Genomic DNA, 9,560 nt, shown 5'->3' on the forward strand with positions numbered 1-9,560 from the left:
AAAAAGCATTAAAAAATACAGAAAGAACATAGAAGAAAATAGAACCACTTTTAATTTCCTGGGGACCATGAGACAGTGTCTCTCTTGGGGGATTGACACAACAGGTACATTTCCTTTTGCAATCTACCCATATACTCCCCTACTTACTCCTCTTCTTTAACAATCACTGCTGAGAGGAATCACACAATTTTGATGAGAGGCATTAATAATGGGAGTAGGTTTAGCTTGTGAACTGTGTGGAGGCAAAAGCAATTGTTGGCAATTACTTAATCAGGATACAATATTCTTTTGAGAGAGTACTGTATTTAATTTTCTAAGATCTAGACAAGATGGCCACACCGGTGTTATCAGCAAGTCCTCCTCCGGCCACGCCAGCCGCAGCCCTGGTGGCGGCACCAGCATCAGCCTCACTCTCAGTCCCAACGCCAACGCCAGCACCCGCTGCGGCTCCGGTTCCCGCTGCGGCTCCAGCCGCATCCTCAGACCCTGCGGCAGCAGCAGCTACAACTGCCGCTCCTGGCCAGACCCCGGCCTCGGCGCAAGCACCACCGCAGACCCCAGCGCCCGCTCTGCCTGGTCCTGCTCTCCCAGGGCCCTTCCCCGGCGGCCGCGTGGTCAGGCTACACCCAGTCGTTTTGGCCTCCATTGTGGACAGCTACGAGAGACGCAATGAGGGTGCTGCCTGAGTTATCGGGACCCTGTTGGGAACTGTCGACAAGCACTCAGTGGAGGTCACCAATTGCTTTTCAGTGCCACACAATGAGTCAGAAGATGAAGTGGGTGTTGACATGGAATTTGCTAAGAACATGTATGAACTGCATAAAAAGGTTTCTCCAAATGAGCTCATCCTGGGCTGGTACGCTACAGGCCATGACATCACAGAGCACTCTGTGCTAATCCATGAATACTACAGCCGAGAGGCTCCCAACCCCATCCATCTCACTGTGGACACAAGTCTCCAGAACGGCCGCATGAGCATCAAAGCCTATGTCAGTACTTTAATGGGTGTCCCTGGGAGGACCATGGGAGTGATGTTCACACCTCTGACAGTGAAATACGCATACTATGACACTGAACGCATCGGAGTTGACCTGATCATGAAGACCTGCTTTAGCCCCAACAGAGTGATTGGACTCTCAAGTGACTTGCAGCAAGTAGGAGGGGCATCAGCTCGCATCCAGGATGCCCTGAGCACAGCGTTGCAATATGCAGAGGATGTACTGTCTGGAAAGGTGTCAGCTGACAATACTGTGGGCCGCTTCCTGATGAGCCTGGTTAACCAAGTACCCAAAATAGTTCCCGATGACTTCGAGACCATGATCAACAGCAACGTCAATGACCTGCTGATGGTGACCTACCTGGCCAACCTCACACAGTCACAGATTGCCCTCAATGAAAAACTTGTAAACCTAAGAATGGACCCCAAGCAGTACGCCTGCTGGTATAGGTCTTAAACCCAGGACTCAGAAGTGAAGGAGAAATGGGTTTTTTGTGGTCTTGAGTCACACTGAGACAGTCAACTGTGTGTGACTCTAATAAACATAGCCTACCTTTTGCGAAAAAAAAAAAAATTGTTTTTCTAAGATCTATTTATAATTTTAGCAATGCTACTAATAATGAGATGGATTGACAGCTTTTTCTTTTTATCCTATGTGTCAGGTTTTCAGATCAGAAATATGTCAACCTTTTAAAATGAATTAGAAAAAGTTTCTTCCTTTGTGGTGCTCTGCAATAATTTAGATCCTTTGGCAATTATAAATCCCTGGAAGATTTGAAAAATCTTCCATGAAGACAGCTTAAGCTGAACAACTTTCTGGAATTGATCCTCAAACAACTTTAACAATTTCTGCCATAGTAATTTGACATTTTTCGTGTCGATTTTGATGATTTATACTATAATAAACACATATCTGCCTTGCTCATATCTATGATTTAAAAAATGTGTAATCATCTTCATTTCTGGTATTAGATTTCCTTTCTTGTTCTTAGGTGGCTAATATATTAGGTTTGGCTTTCTATACTTAATAAATATTTTTTTCTCTGTGTGTGTGTGTGTCACAATTTAATTTTGCACTTTTATAGTTTGAAAAGAATATCCATGAGCATAAGCTAGATGTATAATTTGGTGTCTTGAAGATATAAGAATGTGATTTATAATAACCAAAATTTGTTCACCAACTCTGAAGCAATTAAGTTGAAAACTGAGAATCATACGTATACTCGCATTATCACAATTGTAATTAGCGATTAATCATACAAATATATGTGATTATTGAAGAAATGACTAAAACCTCAATCAATATATTTCTAATACTATACTTACTAAAGGAAAATAACATGTTGAAGAAAAAATTTCAACACAAGTGTGCTTAATTCAGATTCTCAAAAAATTTGTCAAATGATCTCAAATCTCCCAAACCTTATTTTTGAAACACTTCTGCTAAATTCCATTACCCTGGTTTAGATTCTTTTTTGTAAAAGACCATTTTTACTCACTTGAGAGAAATAAGATGACATAGTATAATACAGAATATCGTAAAAATATGTTCATATAAATTAATTTCATATGTCAAAGATTTTGTTTTATTTTTCTTACCTAAGAAATAACATATATTCAACCCATATGTATAAATATATATTTTTAACCAAATACACAGAGGCAGAGGGTCTCTTAATCTTTAATAAAGCTATTAACTCCTCAGTCTCTGAGCTCTCAGACAATAGGCTGGCTTTAACTTCTTAGAGACTTACTTATCTTATGCACATGATTCAATTACAAACACTTACGTGTTATAAACTCTAGTAATACCCAGGAAGCAATAGATACTTTTCTTATCACAATACAAAATATCATTAATGCCATACACATGGTATTTAGAAATAATGGTCATGAATATCAGACGTCACACCCTATTTCTTTAAACGTCATGCCACAAAGATCTCCTTTTATGGTAAATACTTTCTTTTTTTTCTTTTCTTTTTTTTCTTTTTTTTTTAGCAAAGGAATTGACAATCTCAAGTCAAGGAAAATAGGTCCTACACTAAAAGAACTGTAAACTTCTTAGGATATGTAGTTTTTCTTTCCAAGGAAAAATAACCTTTTTATTTTCCTAGCAAAATCTGTTGTATGGAGCTAACTTCCTAGATACTATCACTGGAATTGCTGATACCAAAATGTCGGAAACATTGGACCCAATGAAAGAAACTGTCAATTCACTGTAGAAAGGTCCGAAAATCCTCTAACTTCCTTGCTATCTTCCCATCCCATATTTAGGTTAGATAGAGAAGTTGTGTGTGTGTGTGTTGCTCACACAGTGATGAACTGTAACCATAAATGAAGATATGGAAAATACATCAATTAGGACAACATGACAATTTTATCAGACTCCTATCAAAGAGTATCAGTTCACAGTTGATATAGATACTAGTATAAAATTCAGATCTTGACTGTTTCCTAGGGATAAAGAAAAGCTTTACAACTTAGCAGTCTTTAGTTAGCCTGAAACAGTAAAACAACAACAGCAGAGCCTTAAGTGTATTTTTGTGACCTAAAACATGAACTCAAGGTTTCCAAATTCATAACAATGTATAGTGGGAGTGACTAAGATACTGAGAAAAGAAGAATCAAATAGGTGTTACATTTTGTAAATTTCTACGCAATGCAGATTACCTAAGGACACACCATAGGAAAATAACGTAATTACCATGACACAGAAAAGAAAATGTCAGTTTTATGTTTGTATGTATGTGTGAATGCAATGCTGTGTATGAATAGTACACGCCATAAATACTGTAATAGAAAACTAAGATTTATGTTGCATGACCATGTGCCTTGCACTCTTATGGACTCTTTAATATACCATCTCACACAGCTCTCTGAATTGAGTAGTGTTACTAACTCGATTTTAAAGGACACTGAGGCACAGAGTGGTTGATCTTGCAGTTGCTAAGTGGCAGAACTAGAGTTACATCTTTTTTTCCAGAGTTTAGTTGTTGACACACATCTGCTTAGCCAGATACTGTTCTGTTTTAGCTGTAGCACTTGGCCAGTACAGCAGAGTTACGTTCCAGGGTGTGGAGAGGGGGAGAAGTTACACTGGAAAAAGAAAAGGGGACATGGAAGATACGATTTATCAGGACTGTGTATGTAAATGAGTACTTCATTTTTATCCCTTTTTTTCTCCAAAATGTTTTGGGCAAACATCTAAAACACAAAATCAAGAAATGATGGATTTTCTAAAAGAAAAGCTAAAGTTGCCCAAAGCTAAGGTTTAGCAATAACATACTTTGCTTTTGTTTTGTGCCCAATCTTACTGATTTGGGCTATATTCATCACACAGACTTCAAAAAAAAAAAAAAAAAAACTAGACAATAATAGCAATAATAGTATTAATAATAATAACAACTATACTTCATGGAGCAATTACTTATTCTTTTTTTGAGATGGAGTCTCACTCTGTTGCCTAGTCTGGAGTTCAGCTGCATGATCTCCACTCACTGTAACATTTGCCTTCTGGATTCAAGTGATTTTCGTGACTCAGCCTCCCAAGCAGCTGGGATTACAGGCATGGGGCACCATGTACGGCTAGTTTTTGTATTTTTAGTAGAGACAGGATTTTGCTATGCTGGCCGGGCTGATCTCGAACTCCTGACCTCAGGCGATCCTCCCACCTCAGCCTCCCAAAGTGCGGGATTACAGGCATGAGCCACTGCACCCGGCTGATTGCCTTTTGAGGCAGGCATATGCTAAATGCTTTATGTAATTTTTTTGGTGTAATCCTTATAACAAGTTTGTGTTGTAGACACAATTATAATCGTTTTCCAGATGAGGAAACTGAGGCTCAGGATAAAGATCCTCCCCAAGTTACACAGCTCACAGCTCTGGGTTAGGAATAGGATTCTAACCCAGATCCACTTCAATCTGGATACCATATGTTTATTCATTATACTATAAAATAGAGATACATGGAAGGACAAAATGTTATTTGCATTCCAAAAGTCTTTTGCTTATGTTCTACTTAATTCTGGTCACACCTCCAAACTATTAGGAATAGCTACATCATTAAAATCCTACACTGACGTGGTATTGTACCTCTGTGATCATGGCTCCATACAGTACATCACATCCTGCTTCTCAGCCAAGCCTCCAAAGAAATTAACAAGCATGATTTAAAAGGCAGAGCAGGAGAGAGTGGGTGGTAAGTTTTAAGGATGGTTGTCAGGTGCTCATCACATGAGCTAAGCACAAAAAAGACAAATGCTAAGGTCGGTACGTTGTGTGGTCTATTAAGGATGAGGTCAGTAATCTAACACTGTGGTGGTAAATTATGAAAAACAGACATATGATATTTACATAATTCCTAAAAGAGGTCTGGATAAGAGCCACTATCTGTGCCAAGCATGATTATATAAAATTGAAGTCATTGCTTTACAATATTGCTATAAAATTGCTGGGCTAAAAAACAAACTGTAGGCCCCATAGTATTTGGAGACAATCATCTGAAACATATTGTTATAAGCTCAGATGTGGTAGAACAGTTGAATTTTGTCTTCTGGCCAATTTGGGAAGGTATATAGGATATTACAAAATGGAATAAAAATCATTTGTACTTAGCCCAATAGTAAGTTTAACTTGGCAAAGGAAATGGCAAGAAATCGATTGTATTCATAAGTGGCAAAATAGCTTTATGGCCCAAGTTGGTCCTTTGTATGATATCACCTTTGTATGATATTAATTTTATTTTCAGTCTTGGGAGATATATATATATATATATATATATATATATATATATATATATATATATAGAGAGAGAGAGAGAGAGAGAGAGAGAGAGAGAGAGAGAGAGATGGAGTCTCACTTTGTTGTCCAGGCTGGAGTGCAGTGGCATGATCTCGGCCCACTGCAACCTTCACCTCCCTGATTCAAGCAATTTTCCTGCCTCAGCCTCCCCAGTAGCTGGGATTACAGGCAAATGTCACCATGCCAGGTTAATTTATTTTGTATTTTTAGTAGAGATGGAATTGCACTATGTTGGCCAGACTGATCTTGAACTTCTGACCTCAGGCAATCCACCCACCTCAGCTTCCCAAAGTGCTGGGATTACAGGTGTGATCCACCACGCTTGGCCAATATTTTAAGGGCTAAGCCAGCTATCAATTTCTAAATTCTGTGGTATGCACAAATTTACAATATAAAAATAGGATAAAGAATAACATTTAGAGATGTCATGCTAAATAAATACACAGATGACATCACAACCTCATGTGACAATAAGAGATATCTTTACATAATACATATTTACAATATAGTATAAAAGTATACATAAAAGTATGCATTTTCTCCTTTGCTTGTTCCTTATGTGCATTAAAGATAAATGAAATGAATGTCACTATTATTTAAGATAAAGGTTATTTTGTGGCGGGGTGCAGTAGCTCACACCTGTAATCAGCACTTTGGGAGGCCGAGGTGGGCGGATCACAAGGTCAGGAGTTTGAGACCAGCCTGGCCAACATGGTGAAATGCTGTCTTTCCTAAAAATACAAAAATTAACTGGGCGTGGTGGCAGGGGCCTGTAATCCCCACTACTGGGGAAGCTGAGGCAGGAGGATCGTTTGCACCTGGGTGGCGGGGGTTGCAGTGAGCCAAGATGGCGCCATTGCACTCCAACCGAGGCAACAGGGTGAGACTCTGTCTCAAAACAAGCAAGCAAACAAACTGTTTTTTAAAACAACTTGATTTACAAAAGTAAAACATTATAAAAACGTATTTATTAAAATTTATGCCAGCTCTGTAGATATTAAAGAAGATCTATAGCTTATTTAAGTCAGGCCCAAAGACAATTAATTAGTAAATTTAAAACGTTATTAAATGACTACTGCGTGTTGGGTACATTACTTGCTTTTCAGAATTCAAAGGTTTGATACAATAATTATAATGTAATCAAAAATTTTCAGGATTTATTGGTGTATTTCTTTAAATCTCACGTGTGTTTTATAATGCAGGAATTACCCAAAGTGTCAGAATTTGGATACATCATGGTTCAAGATCATTGTTATAAAATGAAAAGACCCAATTGCTGTTTCTTTTATTTATTATCACCTATAAGAAAAGTCATACTCACTCAAACAAGTGATTGTTGAATGTGTACCTCTATGCAAAGGTATAATATTTAGAAACAAAATAAGTAGAAAGAACTGGGTTAAAAATCAAGAAGTTATCCTAGTGTAGGTTACTTTTTTATGAAACAAGAAATGACATACTTTAGATGGTTGTTTTAAGAGCTAAGACAAGTAATTTATATAAGTATGTTCTGTAAAGTGTCTCACTGTAGCAGATGTTTAATATACATCAGTTGGATTTAAATTCATCTTTTCAATAAGGCAGATTTTCAGTCTGCATCCCATTCCAATCTATTTATTTGTGTGTTTATTTACTGACAGTGATACGAATTAAAGTAACTCCAACTGACAGGAATACAAAGAATGGGTTAGTTTTTCTGTTTTGAGTTTACACATAGTGTATTTCTCCTATAATAACCTTCTGTAATGAGATACAATCATGATAGTTACTTTAAATATATAGAGATATTTTAAAACTACTGCAAACTACCAATATGAAATGGTTAAATTCTGTATCTTTCCTCAGACTTAGTTTCCTCTTCTGTAAAAGAGATTCAATGAAACGTTGCAGGACTAGTGGCATAATGCATATAAATTAAATAAAATACTGTATGTAAAACAGTTTTCTGTAGTGCTTGACACACAGAAAGTACTTGGGAATATCCAAGGTATCCCAAATTGAAATTATTGTGTTTGCTCAAACCTATTCTTTATCCTGTTTTCTCTAGCTAGGTGAGTATCCCTCTTCAGTAGAAGTCATGAATAATTATTCCCTTTCCCTAGACATAATTCATCCAACTGGTGAAGAAATCGTTACTGATTTTTCCTTGTAAACATCTGTCACACGCATCTATCCCTCTTCTCTGGCCCCATTGCTCCTGCCTTACTTTATGTTCTTTCGATTGTTTGCTTGAACATGAGGAGTTAATTTCTGAAATGGCCTTTCTGCCTTCCTTATGGTCCTCCAATTCATTCTTCACACTGCTGCTAGAGAGACTTTTACAGAGTCAAATATAATCATGTGTAAACGTCTTCACAAGCTCATGTTTCTGTACAGTAATAGTCAAACTCCTTAGTTGTAGACTTTGCCCTCTCTCTCCACCACCTACTGTGTGTGTGTCACAGCTGTTAATGCTCTAGCTACACCCCAATTCTTGTTCTTCTCCAACGTGGTCATCATGTCCCCCTTCACATCTCTACTCATGCCACTGTCTCCATCTAGAATGCCCTCTGTCTCCCACTCACACCTTACCTGAACACTTTCCTGCCTGGCAAATATCCATTTGTCTTTTAAGACTCAAAAAATATTTATGGCATAAGGATAGACATATAAAAATATATGATAGAACTGAGAGTCTAGAAATAAATTCTTATATTTAGGTTAAAATGATTTTCTACAGGTTTCCAAGACAATAAGACAAGGGAAAGAATTGTCTTTTCAACAAATGGTGTCGGGACAACTGGATATTGCATGTTGAAAATGAAGATACACTGTGTCTGAAAGATCAGCTGTCAGACATAGCAGAGAGTCAGGCTGCAGTAGTGATTAAACCTTCCACTAGTCCCTGGCTTATATCAGGAGTAGAGTGGATGTTGGCAAAATGTGGAATCCTCCCTAACTCATTTTATGAGGCCAACATCGTCCTGATACCAAAGCCTGGCAGAGACACAACAAGAAAAAAAGAATTTTAGACCAATATCCTGGATGAACATCAATGCAAAAATCCTCAATAAAATGCTGGAAAATTGAATCCAGCAGCCCATCAAAAAGCTTACCCACCATGATCAAGTAGGCTTCGTCCCTGGGATGCAAGGCTGTTTCAACACATGCAATCAAAAAATGTAATCCGGCATATAAACAGAACCAAAGACAAAAACCACATGATTATCTCAATACATGCAGAAAAGACCTTGACAAAATTCAACAGCCCTTCGTGCAAAATTCTCAATAAATTCGGTATTGATGGAATGTACCTCAAAATAATAAGAGTTATTTATGACAAACCTACAGCCAATATCATATTGAATGGGCAAAAACTGGAAGCATTCCCTTTGAAAACTGGCACAAGACAGGAATGCCCTCTCTCACCACTCCTATTCAACATAGTGTCGGAAGTTCTGGGCAGGACAATTGGACAAGAGAAAGAAATAAAGGGTATTCAATTAGGAAAAGAGGAAGTCAAATTGTCCCTGTTTGCATATGATATGATTGTATATTTAGAAAACCCCATCATCTCAGCTCAAATCTCCTTAAGCTGATAAGCAACTTCAGCAAAGTCTCAGGATAAAAATTCAATGTGCAAAAATCACAAGCATTCCTATACACCAATAACAGACAAACAGAGAGCCAAATTATGAGTGAACTGCCATTCATAGTTGCTTCAAAGAGAATAAAATACCTAGGAATCCAACTTACAAGGGATGTGAAGGACCTCTTCAAG

General features: G+C 37.8%; 1 pseudogene across 1 annotated transcript; it reads left to right on the plus strand.

Moving 5' to 3' along the window:
* Nucleotides 1-326: 326 nt before the first annotated feature.
* LOC104669535 lies at nucleotides 327-1,556 on the plus strand (annotated as a pseudogene). The gene has a single exon (XR_749001.2). The product of XR_749001.2 is annotated as a eukaryotic translation initiation factor 3 subunit F-like (transcript).
* Nucleotides 1,557-9,560: the final 8,004 nt, after the last annotated feature.

The sequence above is a fragment of the Rhinopithecus roxellana genome, chromosome 2 (genome assembly GCF_007565055.1).
Source record: "Rhinopithecus roxellana isolate Shanxi Qingling chromosome 2, ASM756505v1, whole genome shotgun sequence".
Lineage (NCBI taxonomy): Eukaryota > Metazoa > Chordata > Mammalia > Primates > Cercopithecidae > Rhinopithecus > Rhinopithecus roxellana.